Source organism: Haplochromis burtoni, unplaced genomic scaffold, assembly GCF_018398535.1.
Source record: "Haplochromis burtoni strain Fernald_Lab_line unplaced genomic scaffold, NCSU_Asbu1 Contig_212, whole genome shotgun sequence".
Taxonomy (NCBI): Eukaryota; Metazoa; Chordata; class Actinopteri; order Cichliformes; family Cichlidae; genus Haplochromis; species Haplochromis burtoni.
The window spans coordinates 535757-550438 of NW_024582573.1; the positions used below are offsets into that span (position 1 = coordinate 535757).

At 38.5% G+C, this 14682-nt stretch overlaps 1 long non-coding RNA gene across 2 annotated transcripts in view; it reads right to left on the reverse strand.

Annotated features, from left to right (window-relative positions):
• Positions 1 to 2612: 2612 nt before the first annotated feature.
• The window catches only part of LOC121815428, a 31487-nt gene continuing 19417 nt past the window's right edge, over positions 2613 to 14682 (reverse strand). The window contains exons 2-3 of one of the 2 annotated variants that reach the window (XR_006055091.1): positions 4846 to 4941; positions 2613 to 4483 (exon numbers count right to left, since the gene is read on the reverse strand). This is a non-coding gene — a long non-coding RNA (uncharacterized LOC121815428). Of the gene's footprint in view, positions 4484 to 4841; positions 4942 to 14682 lie in introns of both variants that reach the window. The other variant, XR_006055090.1, reaches the window with a different exon arrangement.

Below are 14682 nucleotides of genomic sequence, written 5' to 3' on the forward strand. Positions count from 1 at the left end.
TTTTTTTTTTTTCTTTTTTTTTAAATGAAGCTTGTAAGGATTCCTAGAAGGAGAGGCGTGGCTATTTGCTTCATAGAAACCATCAATCATGTGGCAGTTCTGTCGATTTCCTCTTCCTTTCTTACAAATAGCTGCACTCCTGACCCACAATAGCTGTAAGTAGCATGCAGTAGACACATTTACAGCACTTAAATGACATACTTTACCAACATTGTCCAGCATTTTAAAAAGACAACTGTCATAACCGCAACACAAAACTATATATTTTAGGGATTGGGTGTGTGACAACCATTAATTATCAATCACCTCTCCTCTCACTGAAAGACTGAAGCAACTTGATTATAACCTCTCTTTTTTTCCCATAGATGAAGGTTTTATTCAACGTTTTCTCATCGCTTTTAAGGTTACATTGAAAGTATTTTTGTCTTACTGCCAGGCAAAGAAAACAACAATTTCTACAAAAGTCCTTCTAAACTTCCCACACAACAGCTTTCTACCACTTTGGCAGGTCTTTCAGTGAGCAGAGTTTTGGCTCGTCTCCCATTTGTGTGATAGTTGTTTGCTGAGTTTCAGGAAGGCTCACTTTGCCAGCAGGCCTGAAACAATAGAGCACGGTTTTCTCAGCTTGTTGCTGCTCGGTGTAGGCCTTCGACTGCAAGAGCAAGAGGGAAACTCCAGACTTGCCACCTCCTGCTTCTCCTCCTCCCCCTTCTTCTTCTTCGTCTCCTTCTTCTTCTTCTCCTCCTCCTGTTTCCCCTCCCTCTCTCCCCTCTGTGATGACTCAGAGAAATGTGCTTGGCTTTGCTCCCGTTGCCAGAGTGCAAACCAAGGTTCGATGAAAACGGAGTGAAATCGACAGAGGATTCCTTTACAAGAATTTGGCTGCATTGCGGCCTTAAGCTTTGTCAGATGTATCGAGTTCGATAAGTGCAATAAAAAGGAGAAAGATCTGTTGAACGCAGACCAAATGGATTCATGTTTCATAACTTATTCATACATGTTTGTGTGCTGTGCTGTTGTGCTGGAAGCGGCTGCAGGCATCCAGTTGCTGCCAAGCACAGTTAGAAAAATCATAGCATTTTTAATCCTGTGAGTTCTCAAGGAGACAAAAAAATACTGATATAATTTAAGTCAGGCTAATGTATTCTGTCAGTTTTTACTGTAACAGACCGAAACTGAAATCCTTTCTGACACTGATGTTTTTAAAATATCTGTTTTCTTTTCCTTTTGTAAAAGGACCTTTGGCTTGAAAAAACACACTGAGGAGAGTGATTTCAGATCAATTATGATTGACTATAGGATAGTAAGTGTTACCAAAATAGGTGGTATTTTTAAAAAGAGCTGTTACCTTATTTTTCTGTACGCTTTCTTGACTTTATCCTTATTTTAAATCATTTTGATTTCCAGTTTTATCATTTGAGTGGTTTTCAGGACACGTGGAAGAAGGCTGTTTCAAACAGTCACCCTCATATGACATTTGTGTGTGTGTGTGTGTGTGTGTGTGTGTGTGTGTGTGTGTGTGTGTTTAAAAGCCAGGATTCTTTTGAAGCTATTAAAATGTTGCAGAAACCAAATATCAGAGTGCAGAATTTCCCTCACACATTTTATTCTCTTAAAGAAAATTCATTGCTGACTAAAAAATTGTGAGCAGGATTATTTAGACTGGTTAAATTAACGGTCTGGTATTCGGGGAATGATTTTGAAATAGAAATAGAAATTTGTGTTCATTTTGTAATATATTAAGGTCTACTGTAAAATTACATTTTAAAATTACAGCAAAATAACATTTAAATCATTACAGGGAGGTTTTTATGGGTCTTCTTTTCTCCTGGATAATACATTTATATATTATTAAAGTGTTTTTTATAAACCTGATCTGACACGATGTTCACATCACAGGTTCATAACTAACAACATCAAATTCTCACATTAGCAATATAACTTATTTATTATTATTCCTTTTTGTCTGTTTGTACAAAATTATTATATTATTTATAGTACAAATAAAATGCATAGTAACAGCTAGAATGCTGATTATCAGTCTCAACTTTTTAATATATTTAAAAAATTGTATTTATACATATGTAAAGCAGACCCTTTCTCATCAGTTCTCATCAATGTGAAATCTTAGCTTATCTCAGCTGCCTATTTTACAACAAATAATGTGTTTGTTTTAAATATATTACATATATTTTATTGTAATATTTTTACAAACAACTACAGATAATAAATGTATGTTCTTAGACTATTATGTAGGAAGAATATTCATATTTAAAAGCATAATAGTTAAAGAAAAAAAGTGTCTGTCAGGCTGGTAAGTATTTAACCTCTTAGGACCCGGCGTCCACATATGTGGACATCACATTTTGGGTTATTTAGACCAAAATACTCAATTTTGTTCTACAAGGGCCTGATATCCACTCACGAGGACATTATACTGCTACTGTTCTATCAAAATTTTAAACGAATATCCTCATATGTGGCTCTGATTTTTCATAAAAACAAAAATAAGGTAAAAAAAAAAAACTGGTAATTCTAATTCTTTGTTTTTACATTCATTAGGCCCCAATCAGCCCAGATATCAAAGAGAAATTAAAAATGCATGCCGTGGAAGAGTTCGGGTCTTAGGAGGTTAAACAAATAATTTGAAGACTTTTTTTTTCCAGCGAATGACTCACAAATAGTTTTCTGGATGACTTTTTATTCTTGTTGTTTCTTGTCTGACCACTTTGCTTCTTCACTGAAGTTTTACATGCCATGGCTAATCTGCAGTTCTGCATCCTTAAAATGGCAGCTTTGGGATTTCTGTCCAGTCGGCCTTCCAGATTTATCTTTCCGTGCCAATGGAGCTCAACAACAGCGTGCTGAAACTAGTGTGAAGGTATATATCTTGAACACTTGGCTGTGTGTGATTTGTTTAATTTTTATTTACTTTTTGCAGAAGTATTTGTCACTGACCTCTATTATTTTCCTCCTTCCTTCTTAAATTTCTCCACTGTTATTCTCCATTTGAAAATTCAGCACACATTTTCCTTTCACGAAAGTAATTTGTAGATTATTTCTGTTTTGGCTGTCTTTGTCCTTCTTTATCTTTAAATCTGTTTTTCTTTATAGTTAATATTTCTTTCTTTATTTGTCACTCACCTCTGTGAGGAAGAGATCTCACACAACACATCCAAAGTCCCCCGACAGTTCCTGTCAGGAATATCAATGCGTTGTCACAAACATCCCTGTTGGGAGGGCCTGATATTATTCAACTTTGTGAATAAGAAATTTGGACCAAAACCCCAAGACAGATGGTTAAACGTGACAATAATAACACATCAGATTTTCTTGGCAGTCCTTTATACTGTGTTAGATTAAACTGTTGGCGTTCATACATTCAGCCAAATACAATAGTTGCTCCAAAGCTAGCACTGTAGAGGGGTCCCCCAGGGTTTGTATGTTGGCCTTGTGCAGTTTCTTCTCTGGAACAGCATCTGCTTTGTTCACTTCTCTGAAGTAGCATCCCTCAGATCACATATCTCACCACTATACTGATCTTAATAGCTTGAGCCTACGGCCCTCTGATACACACAAACACCCGCAGAGACACTATCACAGAAGCTCAGTTGGTCACTCTCTCACGAAGGGCACACAGACACAGATAATCGAATAGGTTGTGCAACACCGGTGATAAATCTGTTGAAAGAAATGGCCTACTGTAAAGGAAAGAGCGAGATCTCCCAGCTAGGGTGCTGGATAAATGTGTGTACGTGACAAAGAGAATAAGTTGCTGAGTTAGGTGTTTACTTAGCACCCTATTTACTTTACGATTACACACAAGAGTACAGCATCCATACAGTAAGTCTGTATGTCTGTGAATGTGTACTCCAGTACATGTGCGTGTTCTGCAGGAATTGATCCTTTACGATACACCGATTATACGCTGAATTGACTTGGTTTATTTGTTATTTGTATGCTTAGAACTGTTCTGTGTGTGTGCCTATAAAGTTGCATGTGTGTGCAAGTATTAATGCATGTGTGTGCCTGCACAGGGAGAGAGGTTTTACATGGTCAGTGGTGTTGCTGCTAGAAGTCTATGGCTGTGCTGGAGAGCCAGATTGTGTGAGTGTAGTGTATGCGGGTGGTCACATGTGTGTTTGTGTGTGTATGCATTGCGTGGAGAGAAGCTGAGTGACAGGTTTTTGTTTTTTTTTAAGCCTGCCACTGAGACTAGCATCAAACACCACCTCAACTCTTTGCCCTTCTCTAATCTCACACACATACACACAGTGTGCTCAAACTCACACATGTGTACACACACACACACACACACACACACACACTCCTGTTACAGCTCAGACTCCCTTTTACATCCCTGAGAGCTACACTGAGATCTTTTAAATACAAGAATAAAAATAACAACAAAAAAAGATCCGACACTCCTTCTGCAGGTATTTTACTCTCTCTTCACAGCAGTCAGTTCATCTGTCTGATGCATCTGTTCAACAAAGGAGACGCACACACACACACACACACACACACACACACAGACTCTCTCTCACTCAAACACACACACACTCTCTCTCACACACACACACACACACACACACACACACACACACACACACACACACACATAGAGACAGTTATCTGATGTAATCTGTTGTACAATGTTGGGCAACAATTATTTGATCATTTGTAAGTTTGCTCAATTAGAAAGAATGAACAGTCTCTAATTTGTAAGGTATTTGCATTTTAATGGAGAGAGACAGAATATCAACAAAGAAGCACACAGTTACATAAAAGTTAGAAATTGATGTGCATTTTATTGTGTGAAAAAATATTTGATCTCCTACCAACCAACAAAGACTCTGGATCAGATTCAGTTTCTTCCCTTCCACAATCATGGGCAAGGCCAAAGAGTGGTCAAAGGACGTCAGGGACAAAACCGTAGACCTGCACAAGGTTTGAATGGGATACAAGATCATCAGAAAGCAGCTTGGCCAGATGGTGACAGCCGTTGGTGCGATTATTTGGAAATGGAACAAATATAAAAAAAACCATCAATCACCCTCAATCTGGAGATTGTAAGATTGTACAGGACAACTTCATCACATTGAGCCAATGGACAATAAAATTTTGGAAAAGAACTTCCTTTCTGGGTGGTGGGTGGGTCTTTCAGCATCACAATGACCCAAAACATGTAATCAAGGCAACAAAGGAGTGGCTAGAAGCACATTAAGCTACAGACCTCAATCCTATAAAAAATCACCAAAATGGCGCCTGAGATGTGTGCAAACCTGGTATCCAACTACAAGAAACTTCTTACCGCAGTGCTTGCCAGCTAGAGTTTCTCCACCAAGTACTAAGTCATGATTTGCTTGCGGATCAAGTACTTCAATTTATAACTTTTAATGTAGTATGTTTAAAAAAAAAAACTTAACTCAGCAGGGGATTAAATAACTATTTCCCTCACTGTAGATTAAAACATTTAGTATAATAAGACCAAAGAACTACCATTAAGTAGTTAGTCTAGACAAAGTAAAAATAAAATGAAATAATTGCCTGAGTAAACATCCTATAATTAAACAAACACAAGTAAAAACAGACTCGTGCATATTTAGACGATTGCTAATGTTTGAGGTGTGTCTGAACTGAAGGCCTTGGTGCATATGACCTAGTTTACTTGATGCCATAGATCTCAAACAGGATGTTGAAAGTAAGAAAGACTGTCTTTGGTTAAAATATGTGTCAGGGAAATTCCTTTGTGACTCACACTGAGTTGGTGTTGGTTTATTATAAATTGGTTTGGTAAAATACTACCCTCTGGTCTCCTTAGTTGGTATTAGATTTCTGGGCAAGGCGGGAGGGGTGGATGAGAGGGATGGAGAGTGGGCTTGGGTGTGGGGAAGACAGGTTGTCACCCCTGCCCTTTATATTGAGATACAGTCTGGCTGATGACACTGACTCATCCTTGCTTTCCAAGCTCTCTTCTTTCCTCTTAGTAACCTCCGTCATGGCTTCTGTTCTCACCACACCCAGCGGTGCACATGCCACAAAGTGTGCTGCAGGTCTACACAATCCCCATTAGGCGTTTTTGTTGGAGTTTTTTTTCTTTCTTTTTTTTAAATCTGGGTCAGGAGCCAAATGAGAGTTATGCGAATAGGAAAAAATGCCTCTCAACAATGTCTATTATTACTATTGCCTTTTCTTTTTTAACAGAGACTCAAAGTCTTCCTGTATTCATGCTATGTAAGGACAAAATACACCATTGCCTGTAGATATGTCCTTTTACATGCTAAGTGAGGGAATTGCATCAGTTCTCCACATGATGTAACCCATGCTGCAGATAGGCAAACATAATAGTCTGAAAAATCTGGGCTCACAAAGAAAAACATGTTGGAAATATGAACTATCAACCACGCAGCTGACAGTTCCTTTTTCTTTTTTTAATTCAGTGCTGGTCTGCCTTAGTACAGTTTAGAGACATGGGATCCCGAGGTAATAGCGATACGCCAGCTTTACAACTTTTGGCTTTTTAGCAGTGTTAGCAGATTAATGAACAGCAGTGTTGGTGTGTTAGGCTTCCTATTGTCGGTGAAAAACTTCAGTCCAAATTAAAACATATCAAGACTGATTTCTGAGAAATTTTCTGGTTTGGTGACCACTTCAGGCACGAACATGAGGTTCATATTTGTGGTTCTAAAGAAGATGTCTCAGCAACTTTAACTTTAGCCTCTAAACCAGTCACCAGTTTAAAATTTTAATTTGTCTACTGGCTTGGCTATTGGATGACTAAATACTGGCAAAGCAAATACACCTTCCCATCAGCCACAGCTGTACTTTGTTCAGTTCAAATAAGTAAATGTTAGCATGTTGATACATTGGATTAAGATGGTAAACAAGGCTTGTTGGCACTATCATGTTTAACACACTTTTCCCACCAAAAGACAAAATTTGATCTTTTGTGTTTCATATCAGAATTTACTCTCCTGCCAAAAATATATTACTAAAAAAACACTAAAATGAGATTTTACTGACTGTGATTTCTTGCAATTAAATGCAAGCCAAAAAGCAGAGGTTAGTCACCGCAGGCAGGAAACATCATGAAGTAAACTGTACTGACGTGCCACTCATATCCATAACTTTATAACCTTGATCATGATTGTGCCGCTTTGCATACGCTGGGAGTTAGCCAGAGTAAACATATATTTGGCTGTGCTGCCACAGCTCATTGAACTGAGTGAAATACCTGAAATAACTCTGAGTCACAACTAAATCACTAAAGCATGTCATGAGAATTTGATCAGAAGCATTTTTAAACTTTAAGGACACTTTTTGAGCATGTTTATGGGAAGCATTTGGCACATGTAAAAGTTTTCTTTAGGAGTATACATGTATTCTAAGCAGCATGCAGCTAGGGAACATGCAGAGACAGTTAAACTCCTGAACTGGATGTCAGTAATGGAGGGTCTCTGTGTGTTTGGATAATTGCCTCATATTTCACAGGTAGGCATTTCCCCCCAGGGATAACTCCGGCCTTCCACGCCCCATCACCATAAGCACAATATCAACGCAAATGCGCTGAGTACTCTATTTGCTTTTCAACTGGGAACTTGACTCCCATGCTTTGAGCGAACAGTCATGACAGAAAGACGTTTTTCCAGTCAAATTAACTCAACTGTTAGATAAAAGAAAACACATTTCTAACTTTGCTCATTTCGTGCTTACATTCATGGACTTTCTAGTGTAAAATACATAGTATGTAATAATCTCAAAAATCAAGTCTGCAAATATCTTTCACTTGTTCTTATTTGCCAGGTTACCTGGCAAATTTCTGAAGAAAGGCTTCAGGTTTCTGAAGATTTTCTTCAGAAATCTTTGAACCACAGGTTACCAAAGGTCACACTACAAATGATCATGAGATCAAAAAACTGTGTGAAGCACCTCTCTATGAACTTATTCTAAACGAGGCACACACATACTAGCATATGACTTATACTTTGTTGCCTACACAGGGATTCCTCTTGTTAGTGGGAATACTGGCACAATGCCTGGAGAAAACATGTTTCATACATTTATGATAAACAAGTGTAAATACACTGGAGATCTTTAGAGAGTTCTTCAAACCAAAACCTCACCGAGTGAAGTTCAGAAAAGAAATTATTTATTTATGAGTTGATTCTATTGTTGGGTTGGATTTAGTTGTCAAACAGAAGTAATTTACTAAATCATTTGAATGCTATCATTACCTTCTTCTCACTAAACACTATCATTACTCTCATTACTTATTTTTGTACTTATACTTTCATAAGATGATACAGTAGTAATCAAAATTACTGACTTATTTACGTATTGTTTTCATGTAATTGTATTCATTGTGTTTTGCATTGTAGTGCTTTATACTATTTACTATTACGTGTCTACACTATAGTATTGACTGGTCTGTTCTTGCCCTTGGAAAACTGATCACATTATAACATGTCGTGAATAATTCAACATTTGTGAATTTAAATTTGATGGTATTGTTGTGAACGTGAAACCACAGGATGCCTTAATAAGAGCTTACAGAGTGATAAGATTATTTTAGCCATTTGCTAAAATGACTGAAACCTTGGGTGGCCTAAAGCTACGTACACACTGGAAGTGAGTCGCTCATTGCGCGTTGCTTTGATGCTCACAGCTGGTGGCTTTTATACATTCCAGGCTCTGGTTGTCCTGGTAACCTTCTAAAGTCCTTACTACCAGGTCATAAGTCAATCATTGGTATTCTTCACTCCCATTGGTAGTTTCCTCAGTGGAAGTTGAGAAGTTTATCTTCCCAACTTCCCATCGCCAATGGATATTTATTTCTTCCGTTGTTACCATGTTACAGCAAATAACTTCCAGTGTGTACAAGGCTTAACACATACCCGTGTGCCACATTTGGTTGCTCCTGATAATCGAGGAGGGGTTTGCAGACAAAGACGTAAACAAACCAAGGCAGACAAACACAGATTATAGTAACACGGATATGGAAATGGATATCTCTAAGTGTATATGTTTTTAATGCAAAGTTCTATATTTTAGTTTCTGTCCACGGAATTTGTATTGAAAGATCTTCACTTGGTTTTTCAGACTGCTGGATCCTCACAGAGCTTCAGATAAAGGTTAAACTTTCTCAAGTAATTAAGTATGTTTACCATCTACCGTTGCTGCTTAATATAAAATCATTTTCCAAGACTTTATATTAACTTATGTGCAAGACTTTGATTTTATAATGAGATTTATATTTTCATCTTAGAATAATGCACATGTATTTTTTAAATGCTGTCTTGTCTAAGTTCCTGAATTCTTCAAGTTGACCTTTGGCATCTATGCCTAATGCACCCCTTTTTAGGCATGAGTTATACAGATCTGTCACTCCTAATCAATCACATCAGCATGCTTCTGAAGAACCCCTTGGCATCAAATTTAAATGCACTTGGTAAGAAATTATTTCTTTTAAACATGCAGGGTTAATATTGTGATGGGGCATACATTAACTTAACCCTAACCAGCATGTAAATGCAACATTAGAAAGTGAGAAAAAAATCACTGAAGCAAAATTCAAAAACTCAAAGACAGTTGATCTCCTAGCTGACACACGTCCACCCTCCAACTGTTGGACTTCATGGCTCTAAACATCAAATTATTCAAAAATTGTTGTGGCTGGTATATCAAACCAGACATTTGAAAACACCAGCTGCAGTGGCCAGAAAGCAATTTTTGTTTCTCTGGGGTGAGAACACACTAGCATTTTGCAACCTCATCTTTGGATTATAAATATTGCCAGCAAGAGAAAAAAATGAGCGAACCAGATAGGACTGATGACTGAATATTTCTCAACATTGTGAAAATAAGCCAATAAAATAAAATGAATAAAGCACCCCTGTACAGAGCGTAGGCTTGTTTAAAGGCCAGTGAGTGATCATGATGGTGTGTCATGTGGGACGAATGAGGCAGCTGAGGACTTGTTTGAGGAAGGAAGTCATAGTACTTCAAAATAGATTTGGTTTGCTCGTATGGTTTCTATCTTTTAATCCTGCCTTTTCTGTGTCACACACACACACACTCATGTGCCCAAGCAGCAGGCTTTGTGATGTGGTAGGAGGACCTCAGGAGGTTTGGCTCCTGATGATTTCTGGGAGCAGCACCAGCATGGTGACTTGATCCCTGCTCGGCAATTGGATTGGCCTGATCTGGCGGTGGCAAACCAGTTCTGCCTGGAGATTGAGGGGGGGTTACTCAATAATAGAAGGAGTTTTTATTAAAAGGCAGGCTGGCTAGAGTTGATCGGGAGTTTGTTGAGTGTGTGTGTGTGTGTGTGTGTGTGTGTGTGTGTGTGTGTGTGTGTGTGTGTGTGTGTATACATGTGTGTTTTGAATGGGGCTTTTTGTTCCAACGTGACTCACCATGTTCTAGCTATGGTTGGTGCCTAAAGGGAGAGAAGAAGGGGGGGTGAATGGCACACAAGAGAAATAGTTGATGTGGTTAAGTCATTAGGAAACTGCATGTTCAGTTGGCCTGTCAAGCTTCGGCCTTCTTATATGATGAATCAATACACCAAATTCTTGCCTGTGAATGGGACATACAGAGAGTTGAAGAGGGATCTATCCTCTGCTGTCGCTGGCTTGAGGTCATCTAAACTTTTAGCCAACTCTTTGGCAGACTGGGCGTGCTAGTATGGCTAAAAGTAACTTCGACGGGACTTGATCAAAGCAGATGGGGCATGTGATTGCTCGCTTACTGACTATAAATTTGTTAGCAAAATTTTATTAAGCTGATGTACACAAATTACTTTTGTCATGGTTCTGATTGTTGTGTGAAAACATAAAGGAAGTCAACAGGAAATGATTTCATAGATTCTTAGAAGCCACTGTTTGTTTATTTGTTTGTTTAACATATTTTGGAGCGTTACTTCACTACCCTGCTCTCGACATAGATATAGGGTTTTTGTTGAAAACTCTTATTGTCAGATGATTCCCATCTAGAGCTGTGTGAGTGGAAAATAATCCAACATCCTGCACAGGGTCATTTGCTTGTGCTATTTTCATAGAGCCGAAGTGAAACCCAAACTTCTGGATTCTGTTTCAGAAGTACGAAAGCCTTCTTCAACTGACATTTGTAACTACATGTACAACTTTAAAAGAAGAGTTTCACCACAGTATTGCAAATGAGCTGGCGTTTACATACTGCTTTCATAGTTGTATACGCTTGTTAAATCTGATATAATTAGCCATTTCTAGGGTCCAAAGTCACCTTCCTAAAATTAAATTAAACAGTAAGAGTTAACAATGGTGCATATTCTTTTGGCTCCAGTGTGGCTGATCTCCCAGTTGGTGCAATAAAGGTTAACATCCAGACATCAAAGAAAATAAGATTTGGCTAAGTTCAAAGTTGGCAGGAAGTTAGCTTGCTAGTTTCTGGCTGAAGATGATAACACCATGTACTGACTTAAATATCTCTAAAAAACTAAAGAATAAATAGCTGTGATATCACTTTGGACATAAGCAATGACAGAAAACGAATTACGGTAACAATGACATTTGGAGGGTTAGTGATGTTGGGCTAGTTGACATATAATGAGTGTTACCTGGTGGCTAACTATAAAGCCTCGGTTATGCTAATATAAACAAATTACCACAAGGAAGAAGTAGCAGTTTAACATGTCATCACTTAACCAGCAGACTGACCACTTGAAAGTCTTTGCGCACACATATTTACACACATATTGTGTCTCAAAGGATAAGACCATATAGTCTGCTAATCAGAAAGTTGTTGGTGTGATCCCTGGCGCCTGCAATATGTGCACTAAAGTGCCAGTCATCCATTTTGTGATGTACAGGTCGTGGGATAGGCAGTGTAAAGAGAGACTGGACCTCCCTTTCCCCAGCTACCCCTCCAGCTCATCCAGGGAAACACGGTGGCATTCCCAGGTCAGCTGAGAGACATACTGTAAATCTCTCCAGCGTGCCCAGTGTCTGCCCTTGGGCCTTCTCCCGTTGGGACAACCTGAAACACTTTGCCTAAGAGATGTCCAGGAGGCATGCTAGCAATCCTTTGATGTGGAGAAGTAGCAGCTCTACTATAAGCCCTTCCCAAATGACAAATGACAGCCATCCTTCAGAGTAAGCTCATTTCCCCTGCTTGTATTTGTGATCTAATTGTTTCGGTCACTACCCAGAACCCGTGGCAAAAGGTGGAGGTACAGTACTGAAGTACACTCAACACCAAATACCCATGTTGCATCCATCTGTGTGCCAGTGTGTCCTTGATAGTTAGAAAGTGCTTGGTGACGAGGTGAATATGGTTTGTAATATGTCTGTGAAGGTTCTCAGTCATCCAGGTCATCGTAGTCTAAGGACTACTTTCCAAGCTCCTTACACAATGGTTTGTAATAAAGAAAAAATGCTTTAAGTACCAGTCTATCCACCATTTATATAGGCTGTCCAAAGATACTGTAATTTATCATTGTACCGCTCACTACATGCAGTCAGATTACATTTTAAAGAGCACCATTTCCTTTAATCTCCAGACCAGTAAAGGTAAAAACATGAATATAGAAAATGGCCAAGTTAAGCAGCACCGTGAAAAAGATCAAATGGTGTTGCTTTCTTAAGGAAAAAAAAACATGTTACAGTTATGACTCTGAATAATTGTGCTGATACACTTTTAAAATTTGATTGGAGCAGTAGTTTTATTTTCTGTAATCCTTTAGTCAGACTCACAGCACTTCTGTTTTTGCCAGTTAGTTTCTGTTTTGTTTTTTTGAAAAAGAAAAAACTTGTGTTCCGTTATGAGCAAAAGGTTGTACACGCCAGGGAAGTGACATCAATACTCCATATAAATATGCTCAAATATTGGAAATTAACCATGCACCACCTTTTGTTTACACAGTCATACACACACACATATTACCAGTTTTTCTTAGACACTCCTGTTTGTTGTTAAGCACTCATTGTCACAAAAGTGCGAAAAAAGCCTCTATTTGACGCCCACCCACAACCACCTCTGTGGAGCCCTCCAAGAGGCGGTCACACACTTGTTGACCCCTCCGCCCTTCACTCCAGCGCCGTTTGCCATGGATGTTTCAAATCCATCTGACCTGCCTGCGCTAATGGACGGCTATTTTGGGAGAGGGATGGCAAAACCGTCTGCTACTCACAACGGCCGCTGTGAAAAAAATACGGTTTGCTAAGAGGGAGGTTCTCCTGTGTATGTGTGTGTGTTCACAGCCAGCCATACCAGTGACTAAGTTCCATGTTGGGTTCATGTGTCGCTGTAGGCCATTGGGATTGCTGTTGAAACATGAGATATCTTACTCTTGCAACACTAAGACTCTGAAATTAATTCCCCAGCAAGTACGTCTTGTCAATTTAGCCTTTTGCCCACATCATTATCTTGGTTTTATGAGGGCGTTTTATTTCGGATGTTTTATTTCTTCACCCTCTGAGGTGCTGCCAGTGTGTACATGTTCGTTACCTCAAAATTGTCCATCCTACGCAAATTTTAAAATAAATTTCTTCCTTTAGACAGATAAACCACATGCCACTTTTAAAAGGAAACACCTCATAGTAATATAAGCATTCAGGCCCTTTTGGAAAGAGCCTGATCAACAGGTTGAGCAGTGGAACATGCCAGTAGGTGAACATGCCTCTCTATTGCTTCTGTAAAATCATCTCGCTCTGTGGGACTTGACAAGCACAACACTGTTTCCATGAAGTAGTTAGGCTGAGTAAAATATAAATAAAAATAGAAAGCATTGATTTGTTCCCTATATTTAAAGTTTATTTTTTTAAAAAGAGGGAAGTTGCTGTAAGAGCAGCTAAAACATTAAACATAAACCTATAAAGAAAAAAAACTTAAATAAAGAAGAAAAGCTGAAGAAAATGATGGAAAGAGTACAACATATTAAATACTGATACTTTTTTCAGTTGATGGGAGCAACGGTGCAGTGAAAGACTGGAAAGTTGTGTAACTTCTCTAAAAACAGCATTACTGAGACGGTAGCCCAATAATAAAATACTTTTTATTTCTCAAGATAAACTTCCAGAGAAATACAGAATTTCATCATCTACAGTGCATGTATCATTAGGATTCAGAGACCTGGAAAATCTCTACCTAAGGGAACAGGCTGAATATCAGTACTGAACGCTGGCTGTGATCTCCACACTGAAAACAGACACAAGTCTGTAGTGAAAATCTCTGCAGGAGCAAAAGAAAACTTCTAAAAAACATTGTCAGTGTGCACATTTTTTCCCTGCATTCACAAGTCCAAGTCAAAACTTAACCATTCAATGAAGAAAAGTCATACGTAAACAAGATGCAGAAATGCTGCTGCCGTCTCTGGGTGGAAGCTAATTAAAGATGCACTGAGACCAAGCGGAAAACTGTCCTGTGGTCTGACCGATCGTGGATGTCCTGTGGTCTGGGATAAAGAAAAGGGCTTGATACCAAATTATTCTTTTTGTAGTTTTTTAAGACATTTCACAACAAGAAATTGGATGATTCTCGCAGGAGAATATCTGATTTAAATAAATAAAAGTATCTAATTTAAATAAATAAAAAATGGGGATAAAGGATACCTCATAGACACTTTAAATTTTAAAAAAATTGATGCAGTTTTGACTTAAATTTCTAATTTTTCCCTTCTCTCTTCCACTTCTTACACCTTTC